Here is a 10,919-nt window from a genome sequence, read left to right as displayed (position 1 = left end):
TGAATCTGTCATACTGAGTTTACCTTAATTGTCACAACCCCTATTACACTCAGTACCTGGTAGCATTTTCTCAAGCAAGAGACAGGAAGATGAAAAAGAACACATAAAACATAAGGAAACATACTTTCTTTTAAAATAAAAATAAACCCAAGTGATACATTCAAGAAAGCATCTTCTTTCTCAGATACCGGCCAATATCCCTGATGAATTTAGATGAAAAATTTCTCAGTAAAATACTAGCAAACTAAATTCAGCAGAGCACATTGAAAGAATTATTTACCATGGTCAAATGGGATTTATCCCTGGGATGCAAAAGATGGTTCAACATAGGGAAATCAATCAGTGTGATACATCACATTAATAGGATGAAAGAAAAGAATCATATGATCATCTCAATAGACGCAAAAAAATTGATGAAATTCAACATCAATTCATGATATAACCTCTTAACAAATTAGGCACAGAAGGAATACATTTCAACATAATAAAGGCCATATATGACAAGCCCACAGCTAACATCATACTGAATGGTGAAAGGTAAGATTTTCCTCTAAGATCAGGAACAAGACAAGAGTGCCCACTCTTACCACACATATTAAACATATTACTGGAAGTCCTAGCTAGAGTAATCAGGCAACAAAAAGAAATAAAAGATATCAGAATTGGAAAGGAAGAAGTGAAATTGTCTCTATTTGCAGATAATATAATTTTACATATATAGAAAATCCTAAAGACACAACCAAAACCCTTAGATCTAATCAATGAATTTAGTGAAGTTGCAGGACACAATATTAACATACAAAAATCAGCAGCATTTCTTCACACTAACAACCAATTTTCTGGAAAACAAAATAAAGAAATTGATACCACTTATAATAGCATCCAAAATGATAAAATACTTAGGAATAAATTTAATGAAGTGAAAGAGCTCTACTCTGAAAACTACAAGGTATTAGATAAAGAAATCAGATAAGACACAAATAAATGGAAAGGTACCCTGTATTCATGGATTGAAAGAACTAATATTGTTAAAATATCAATAGTATCAAGAGCCATCTTTAGATTAAGTACAATCTCTATCAAGATTCCAATGGTATTTTGTTTACAGAAGTAGAAAAAAATATTTCTGAAATATATATGGAATCATAAAACACCCCAAACAACCAAATAAATCCTGAGAAAGAAGAACAAAGCAGAAGGTATCACTTCCTGATTTCAAGGTATATTGTAAAGCTATAGTCATCAAAACAGTATGACACTGCCATAAAGAGACAAATGGGCCAATGGAATAGAATTGAGAGCCCAGAAATAAACCCAAGCATATATGGTCAACAATATTTGACAAGGAGCCAAGAATACCCAATGGAGAAAGGACAGTCTCTTCAATAAATGGTGTTGGGAAATTGTATATCTATATGTAAAAGAATAAAACTGGACCCATATACCACTTGTCACAATATATGTAAATCAAACCATAGAACAAAACATAGGAATAAAGCTTTTTGCCATGGATCTTGGTAATGAATTTGTGGATATGACACCCACAGCACAAACAACAAAATAAAAAATAAACAAGTGGGACTACATCAAACTGAAAACTTCTGCACAGCAAATGAAACCATCAACAAAGTGAAAAGAGAACTTAGGAAATGGGGAAAAAAACATTTGCAAACAATATATCTGAGGGGTTAATATCCAAAATATATAAAGAACTTCTATAACACAATATTTAAAACAACAAATGACCCAATTAAAAAGTGTGCAAAGGAGCTGAATAGACATTTCTCCGAAGAAGATATACAAAAGGCCAACAGGTACATGAAAAGAGTTCAACATCACTAGTCATAAGGCAAATGCAAATTTAAACCACAATGAGATACCACCTCACACCTGTTAGAATGGCCATTACGTATCAAGAAGACAAGAACAAATGTTGCAGTGGATGAGGAAAAATGCTTGTGCACTGTTGGTGGGATTGTAAATTGGAGCGACCATTTGGAAAACAAGGTGGAGTATCCTCAACAAATTAAAAGTAGAACTACCATGTGATTCAACAATTCCACTTCTGGGAATATATCCAAAGGAAATGAAAACACTAACTTGAAAAGATATCTGCAGCCCCATGTTCATAGCAGCATTATTTACAAGAGCCAAGACAGGAAAACAACCTAAGTGTCTTTCAGTGGGTGAATCGACAAAGAAATTATGATATATGTATACATGGAATATTATTCAGCCATAAAAAATATGAGGAAATCCTTCCATTTTTGACAACATGGATGGACCTTGAAGGCATTATGCTAAGTGAAATAAGTCAGATAGAGAAAGACAAATACTGTATGAACTCACTTATAAATGGAATCTAAAACAAACAAACAAAAAGCCACCAAATTAATAGAAAGAGATCAGATTTGTGGCCAGAGGTAGGGGGATGGGAAGAGGGAAAACTGGAGGAATGCAGTCAAAAGGTACAAACTTCTAGTTATAAGATAAATAAATGTTAGGGATGTAATGTACAACATGATAACTATCGTTAACACTGCTGTCTGATAGATAGGAAAATTGTGAGGAGTTCTCATCACAAGGTGAAATTGTTTTTTCCTTTTTTCTTTCTTTTATTTTTATCGTATCTATATGAGAAGATGGATGTTGGCGGAACCTATTGTGGTAATCATGCCACAATATGTAAATCAAACCGCCATCTGTAGATCAAACCATCACTTATGCAGTGATGTATGTCAATTATTTCTCAATAAAACCAGAAAAAAAAGTGACTATAAATACACAATTCCAATAAAATCTAAGTTAACATTAAATTGCTGTAACACATGATGTTGAATATTTTACTGAATATTAAATTGTCTTTTGCAATATCAATTAGTATCTGTTTGCTATGGTGAGGTTCTTATGAGTTCAACCTATGTAGACTGAGGCATGTTATATCTGTTATTACATTTCTCTTTTTCAAACTCCTGTGAAACTGTCACAAAAAACAAACAAACAAACAAAAACTTCCTTAATTCAAGATTCTCTACTACAACAGACATTTTCGTAGCAAGATCAACAGTTTGCAAGTGTTGGAGTTGTCTTTTAGGATCAGCAAAAAGAATTCTGAGGGCTGGTTTTAATCCCATCCTAAACCAAATCCTTTCAGTGAACCCATTAGCCCTCATCATCACAGGCTCTCTAGTTAATTAGTTTATTTTACTTGTTTTTTCTCTTTCTCTTCTCTTCTCCTAAAAGGTAAACTCCATGGTGGCCCTAGTCTATCTCATTCATGCCGGTTCTATCTCTAATGCCTAAATAATACCAGAAATTTAGGAAAGGAATAGTAAGTATTGCTGAATTAATTAAGTAATGAAATTATAGCAGTAAACTAGTAATACTATCTATCCCCATGAAAACATTAAATAAGAATTTCTTTGTACTTACTCAATACTGTTTCCACAAGCTTTACAAATTTTGCAGATATTTGGCCCAACTTCATAACAGCTGGGTTATGAGTAATAAGAAAACATTTATAAAGCACTTTGAATTTCTGCCATAAAGTATTAGATGTAAATAAGAGGAACTGTATGATGGGCAAAATGTGCACTTTGTATTCATTCACTTACAAAGACACATTTACTGGGTCTCCACAGGGTAATACACACTTTCACACGAATTATCATTATTAATCCTCATTAGATCTTGTAGTGGATCTAATTTGTAAACCTAATTTGCCTCTAGGTTTACAAGTTAGGAACAATGCTCATATTAAGTAGCTAGAATGGGCACCTACTCTAATCCAGGGTTTTGCCATAATCTTGTTTTTTTTATTTGTCCCGTTTTAGCAACACATCACTGCTGTGTTATTTTCCCATCAGCACAGGGAACGTGCCTTGGCAATGGGGAAGGCTCATTCATATAAAGATTTACTCACTGGAGGCAGCAAAATGTGATGGTTAAGCACTCAGGCTCTGAAGACAGACTGTTCAGAACTGGCTTCGTCACTCACCGAGTGACCTTAGGCTTTATGTCTCCATGCCTCAGTTGCCTGTAAAACAACGATAATAAAAACGTTAACCCTTGTTAATAAAAGAGTAGACCATTGTGGTTGCTAGTAATAAATACACTGTGATTTCTCCATGTTTTTTTTCTGCAAAAAGCTATATTGTTTCCATTTGATACATGACTTGGGAGAGGGTTCTAGGGTGGTTAAAAACTGCCTTCTAGCTGCAGGGAGAGCTTCAGGCAGAAGCCCTAACACCAAGGGGATGCAGAGGGGCCCCTCAATGCTGCTGGGCTCCAGACGCTCCCAGTTCTGCTTGAGGGTGAGCCTTTCGAAGGCTCGCCCAGTGCTCCTTTGGGGCCTACCAGCCTTCAGAGGTTAGTCATGTGGTTGCTATCTTCTCCATGAGTTTCACCTCATCTAGGAAGTGGCTCTCCCGGAAGTCACACAGATGCAGGCCTGTATGGGCTGAACCCAGGGCATGCAGATCCCAAACGACCTGGTTCAAGTTCTTGTCTGGGACTATGGTGGCTTCCGTGGCATCCAGGCTTTACCTCACTCATCGCTGGTTGGCTTCTGCAGGTCTGCAAGAGGGCATGGAAGCCACACTGACTTTGCATCTTCAAGAGACGCTGGGTGTTGTCGTGCTTCTCCTCTGCCAACTCAGGGGAAAAATGGCCCGCGCTCTGCAGAGTCACCTTGGTGCTGCGGAAAAAGACAGCCAGAGAGACGTAGGAGTAAGAGGCCCGTGGATGTAGATTGACCAGGCTATTGATGGCGACCTCCACCTGGGTGGAATAATTCTGATGAATCTGTGAACTCGTAGTTGGTCTACAATAAGGAGCCAAACTCAAAATACGGTGTTGGCTGGTCTCTGAGGCAGAGAATGGCTGAGATGATTCCGGAGTTTGTGACCGGAAAGGACATCAGAGGATGGTGGGAGGCTGAAAGAAGGGGGATCCATGGGTCTGTTATGTTCAGTCATTCTTTTCTTTTTAATTAGTTTCAGGTATATAAAACAATGTAATAGACATTTATACCTGTCAAAAAGTGATAACGCCCCATCCCCCTAACATCGTACATAGCTGTTACATTTCCACTGACTCTATTCCTTATGCTGTACTCCACATCCTGTGACCATATATATATATATATATATATATATATATATATATATATATATAAAATTACAGTTGACATTCATTATTATTCATTCTTGAAGCAAGAGACAGAGCTGCAGGACCACCTAGCAGCTATCTCCATTTCTTTAAAACATGTCACCAAGACTTCCATCAGTTTTTGAAAAATCCCTTTCCTGGATACGAAAGTGGTTTGGAATTTAGAAATAAAATCTCCCCAGAAATAGTGCAGCATTTAGCATACTTCATATACACCTATGAAAAAAGGAAATCAAGGAGGAAAAGGATGAGTTTTTCAAAAAGAGTTTCATGACTTCAAACTTCCCTTTATGTTCTCTAAGTCATAGAGACAAATCTACCAGTATCTAAGTGAAAATACTATTTTTTTTTTTTTTTTTTTTTATCAACTCTATTCCCTGCCTTGCTTTTCGGTTAATCCAGAATCCAGACAGGGAAGAAGGAATGTGTTTAGCAGTCCCTCTTGAAGATCGCAGTGAAGTTCAGGATCTAGCAGAGAAGATGGAGCTACATAGAAGTTTAAAACAGTGTAAATCTCACAGTCTTAACACAATTACCGTTTCTAAAGAACCTGTCTGTCTCTTTGCAATATAAGAAGTTGTCTTTATGTTTCTTTCTGTATTTTTTCCATATTTACTTTTCTTGATCTCAGAAATAGTAACTTGATCCTTATAGAAAAGTTAGACATTTTATGAGAAAAAACAAGCTGTTCACACATCTTCTTTTACTTAAACAAATCCATTTCCTGGACTAGTTTAAGAAAACTTAGAGAGTGGGACCATTTAATGCTTATTTAAATATATCATAAATTGATGACTCAGAATATTTTGGGTGACTTCTTTTGGAATTTTTGCATTGTGAAAAAAAGCACAGGCTTTACCTGTAGTTGAAATTTCTTGCATCTGTATCACTACTCTTTATCATGTAAGATTGTTTTTAATAACTGCTTTGTTAAGATATATTTCACATGCACTACAATTCACTCATTTAAAATAATAGTTTTTAATATAGTCACATAATTGTGCAACCACCACTACCACAATCAATTTTAGAATCTTTTCATCACCCCCCCCAAAGAAACTCTAATATACATGAGTAGTCAGTCTCTATGTTTCCCCAACTCCCCAATCCTAGGCAATCACCAATTTGCTTTGTCTCCATGAGACTTTTAAAAAATGATGGATTCAAAAGTTAAATCAACGAATGTATTAAAATTACATAACCAAAATTTGATTCATTTCTTGAATACTCAGAAATAAAAGTGTTAAAGATGCATGAGCAGTAAGTTATGATCAACACATATATGCTAACACCTACTGCAATGCTGAGACTATGAAGGAAACTAACATGCTATCTAGTCACAATGAATTTGAGAAAATAGGATATGAATAATGAAGGAGAACAGGGGAGTGTTAGGTAAAAACTCTTGGCCATTAATTCTATGGGCACCAGAAGAAGAAGGGGGTCCCTGGTGACTCAGACAAGCCAGGAAAAGAAATTCATACCAGGCAGTGAGGGATGGGTATTACTGAGATTAGCAAAGAGAAGTGGGGCGGGAATTTCAATAGGATGAAGGCAGCAGCTGTGGAGTTCTTTCCTTCCCAGTTTTTTCTTTCAGTATAGCAGGTAAATTAATCTACTTGCCCAGGGACAGTGACTTCGGTGTCAAACATGTGCTCCCAACAGAATCACATGGAGGGCTTGTTAAAACAGTTGCTCGGTGCCACAAACAGCATTATTGATTTGCATTTGATGAATGCCCAGGTGAATCTGGGTTATCAATTTATGATATACTGCTGGTTTGGGAGAAGGAGATCACACCACATTTTGAGAACCACTGGCACGGAAAGTGGTCAGCAGCATCCCATTCCACCGAGATGGGCAAGAAGGGTTCCCTACAACAGCTTCTACAATGGCTATTGCTTATCCTGGTCATATTCTGTTCCCTTTGGCCATCAGTGATGGGCACAGAAGCAATAAGTTGTTTGCTGGATTGAATCAAATATGAATGTTGCTTGATTTCTGTTTCAGCATGTGAAAACATTGTTTTTTAATTTAAAATGTCAGTCTTGAACTTTCACCCATTTTTAAAACTATACTTCATTTCATCTTCATTTGAAGTTCTTGATTTTGATACTTATTTACTACTTCACCAGGGGAGAGGGGATATGAATTAGGAGTGATGAGGCTACAGCACTGCAAACAGGCCTATTTCTGCACAGTTTTCTTCGGAAAGTACCAGAATTCTCCCCCAAAAGGCGTTTTCATCCCACTGTTTCTCAGGGGAATTTGGCAGTTTGAGTAATGGGAAATTAAAACCAAGAGTTTGACTTTTCTGATAGGGCTGTAAGCATTAGAAAGTTTGCTTATCTTTCCTTATCTGGCAGCCCCTTCTAGTTCGCTCCCTCATACACTAGCTAAATTCCTCATTCAACATTTCTAAATTATATTCAGACTTTTCACAGATACAAATTTTATTCTCTGTTTTGCAGTGAGTCTTTTTAAAAAGCAATTTAGGCTACATTAAATTAAAGATGGTCTGGTTAACAATAATTCATAAATTCCAGATCCTGAATAACTTAAAGGAAATAAGCACTTTATAAGGAGAAAATTGTTATAACTGTAACATTAATTCAGAACCCAGAAATGATATAATAAATGCACAAGATATTATTGAGTTACGGAAGTTTACTTGAAGGAATTTTTCAAGAACTAGTATGTGAAAAGCCTGGACAAGTTGAATTCTATATTACTCACTCTTTGACTGCCCCCTACTGGCTAAATTACAGAGTGCCGATCAGGGCATAGTACTTGATCTTAAGATTTTACCAAAAACACTTGCTATGAGATTTTTATAGGTGTTCGGATTTTATAGAAGACTTGTGTGATTTTTATTTTCTATGTCTCTATACAATGCAAAAGTGATTTATTTCATTTATCTTTAATCCTTGCTGATATATATCTTGATTTTTCATTTGTACTAGTCACTTTCTCTAAAGAGTTTTTGATAATGGTAATAAAAGCATTGCACTCAGGAGTGACCACAAACAAGGAACTTAGTGTACTGCATTTTCAGTGAGAGGGACTTCTCTTCTTATAGTTTAGTGAAAGATGTGGTTTGCTGAATGCAGCGGCTATCATGGGAGCTGTAGAGTTGAGTTTTGTAACTAATGCTTTGCATGTCATTATTCATTTTATACCTTCATTTTTCTGCACTTAGTGGTAGCAACCAAATACAGACTTATGGAAATTTTGTATTGGAAACTGATGAAGTTGCTTTTTTTAAGGTTTCAAGGAATATCAGTGAGATGACAAGTCTTAAATATTTGGGGAGCAGCTGTGGGAGTTAAGTTTACATGGTTAATATAAGTTTAATTTTTAAATATTTTAAGTGGAAAACTGTAATCCTGGTATTCTGAGTTTCTCAGCCTGTGAACTGAGATTGTGGAGGGGTACAGTTTAGGTATAATGTCTTGCAAGTCAGGCTAATTTATTGACCCTGTTCACTTGTCACACAAATTAAAGTATAAGGGCCGATGCCCCAAGGGCATGTGATGGCTAGTAGTGGGTACCTATTCCTTCAATGGCCACCCCAAGGAAGTGAGCACCTGTCATGGGAAGGAGGGATGAAAGATATTTCTAGTTTTCATCAAGAGAGGAAGTTGCCAGGACAGATGCAATCCTACCCATTGTGGGGCAAGGTCTTTCTGCAGAAAAAAAAACCCAAGGTTGTACAAAGGATAAAGTTTGCCCTATAAACCTAAGGGTTTAAAATAATGTCATTTCACTTTATTTTCTCAGACTCTAAATAAATCTTGAGACTGAGCTCACATCATATTGAGTTATCAAGACATCCAGCTTTAGTCCTTATTATCCTGGGGCTTCCTCTACTCTAGGTTCAGATGAAGAAGATCCCAGCAATTTTGCGCAGAACAAACTATTGGGAATGGCACCTCAAGTTATCCATCCTCCCTGATTGCCCTGACACCTATCCAACCCCCAAGTCCACAGGTTCGGCCTTCGCCAAGGCACACTTTGGGGAGGAGACTGCAGGACCCCACTCCTCCCCCTGAGTCCTGGGGAATCAGCACTTTCTACACCTTCTAATCACCTTTCTCCTACCCTTTCTGGGTCACCCACCGTGATCTCCTTAATGAGTGTAGCCTTTCATTACAGCCAGGATAAAGGATTGCCAAACAACTTCTGCTGGAAGCCTTGCCAAAGGACCTCCCTGGAGGCAGACAAGCACCAAGGCAGGAAAAAACAACAAAAACAAAAACAAAAAACAGTGCAGAGAATAAATAAAACTTGGTTTCCATTCATTCTGATTTTTCCACAGCAATCTAATTAAAACTCATCAAATTAGTCTGCCATATTTGAAAAGTCAGGGAGAATGAAAAAGATTTGAGTCTGGGAAACTAGAAGATTTATTTAGATAAAGGGCAGAATTTCTCTGGATCTTTGTATTTCATTTTTTTAACCTATTTATTTATTTCTGCTGCCACCTGCTGGTGCACAGGGATTCTTCGTGTGCTGAGCCACTGAGGGAGAAAACATGCGCTTTAATTCATTGCAGCCTGTACAAATCTGTCAAGTTTGAAGGTAAGGCCCGTCAGGGAATCATAAAAGGTTAACAGTAGAATTCTGACAATACTTGAAATACAAATCGAAATGTAGTGTACTGGGGAGAGGTCTATAGAAAGAGAAAAGTGATAAGGAAGTAGGTACTATACAATACCTGAGGTCAGCAGGTTGGAGCTAGGGTGCTGCTAACATAAATATCGTTAACGCTGTGGATGCAGTTCTTAATATTTGTAATAGGGTCTTCTGGGCTCCTGTAGTTATTCAGACGGTTACAGAAGATAAAAGGTAATCCCGGGGATATTTGAGCTGTTAAATACATATTCCTCTGAAGGCTTGTTCACCTCTTGCCCATTTTACTATTTCTCTAAAACAGCACTGTCATGCAGGGTGTCATGCGGGGTCTCTGGTCCCACGCCCCACATAAGAACGCAGGACATGGTGAGGCCAACAAGGAACACCCACGGAGCCACAGGTAGGAGAGTCATACCACTATATTCTCGCTGGCAGCTGTGTTGGAGACACAGGAGGCAGTAGCCACATGATCCGCAACCCGCCGTCCACTTGTCTCTGCCAACCAACCTCACTTGCTAGCTGCAATCTGCCTCTCAGCAATCTGCAATCTACACTCCGCCATGCCACGCCAGGATGCCATACCACCATGCCACACCTTGCTAGCTTAGCCACCATCTTCTTGCTAGCCCCCATTTGCTGCTAGTGTAGCCACGGCAGTTATATTAGTGGCCAATGGCTCACTGGTTACAGCTGACGGCCAACTAGCCACAGCTTATGGCCATCCAATCACAGTTGATGGCCATTTACTACCTACCATGCGGGGCGGCCTGCAGGGTCTCACCTCCCGCTCCCCACACAAGAACGCAGGATATTGTGAGGCCAAAAAGGAACACCCACGGAGCCATAGATAGGGGGTTCATACCACTATATTCTCGCTGGCGGCTGGGTTGGAGACACAGGATGCAGGAGCCACACTGTTCGCAACCCTCACTGCGCCGCTTGCAGGCTCAGCCACCATCATCTTGCTAGGCCCCGATTTGCTGCTAGCGTAGCCATGGCAGTTATGTTAGTGGCCAATAGCTCACTGGTTACAGCTGACGGCCAACTAGCCACAGCTGATGGCCATTTACTACCTGAGCCAGCACCTTTCCACGTGAGGCCGAGAGCCTGGAAAC

The 10,919-nt window shown here is 38.4% G+C and overlaps 1 pseudogene; it reads right to left on the bottom strand.

Moving 5' to 3' along the window:
• Window positions 1-4,242: 4,242 nt before the first annotated feature.
• LOC141567913 (ferritin light chain pseudogene) lies at window positions 4,243-10,366 on the bottom strand (annotated as a pseudogene).
• Window positions 10,367-10,919: the final 553 nt, after the last annotated feature.

Source organism: Rhinolophus sinicus, linkage group LG12, assembly GCF_036562045.2.
Source record: "Rhinolophus sinicus isolate RSC01 linkage group LG12, ASM3656204v1, whole genome shotgun sequence".
NCBI lineage: Eukaryota > Metazoa > Chordata > Mammalia > Chiroptera > Rhinolophidae > Rhinolophus > Rhinolophus sinicus.
Note: the sequence above shows the minus strand (reverse complement) of the source record. Positions and strands in the feature narration are given on the sequence as shown.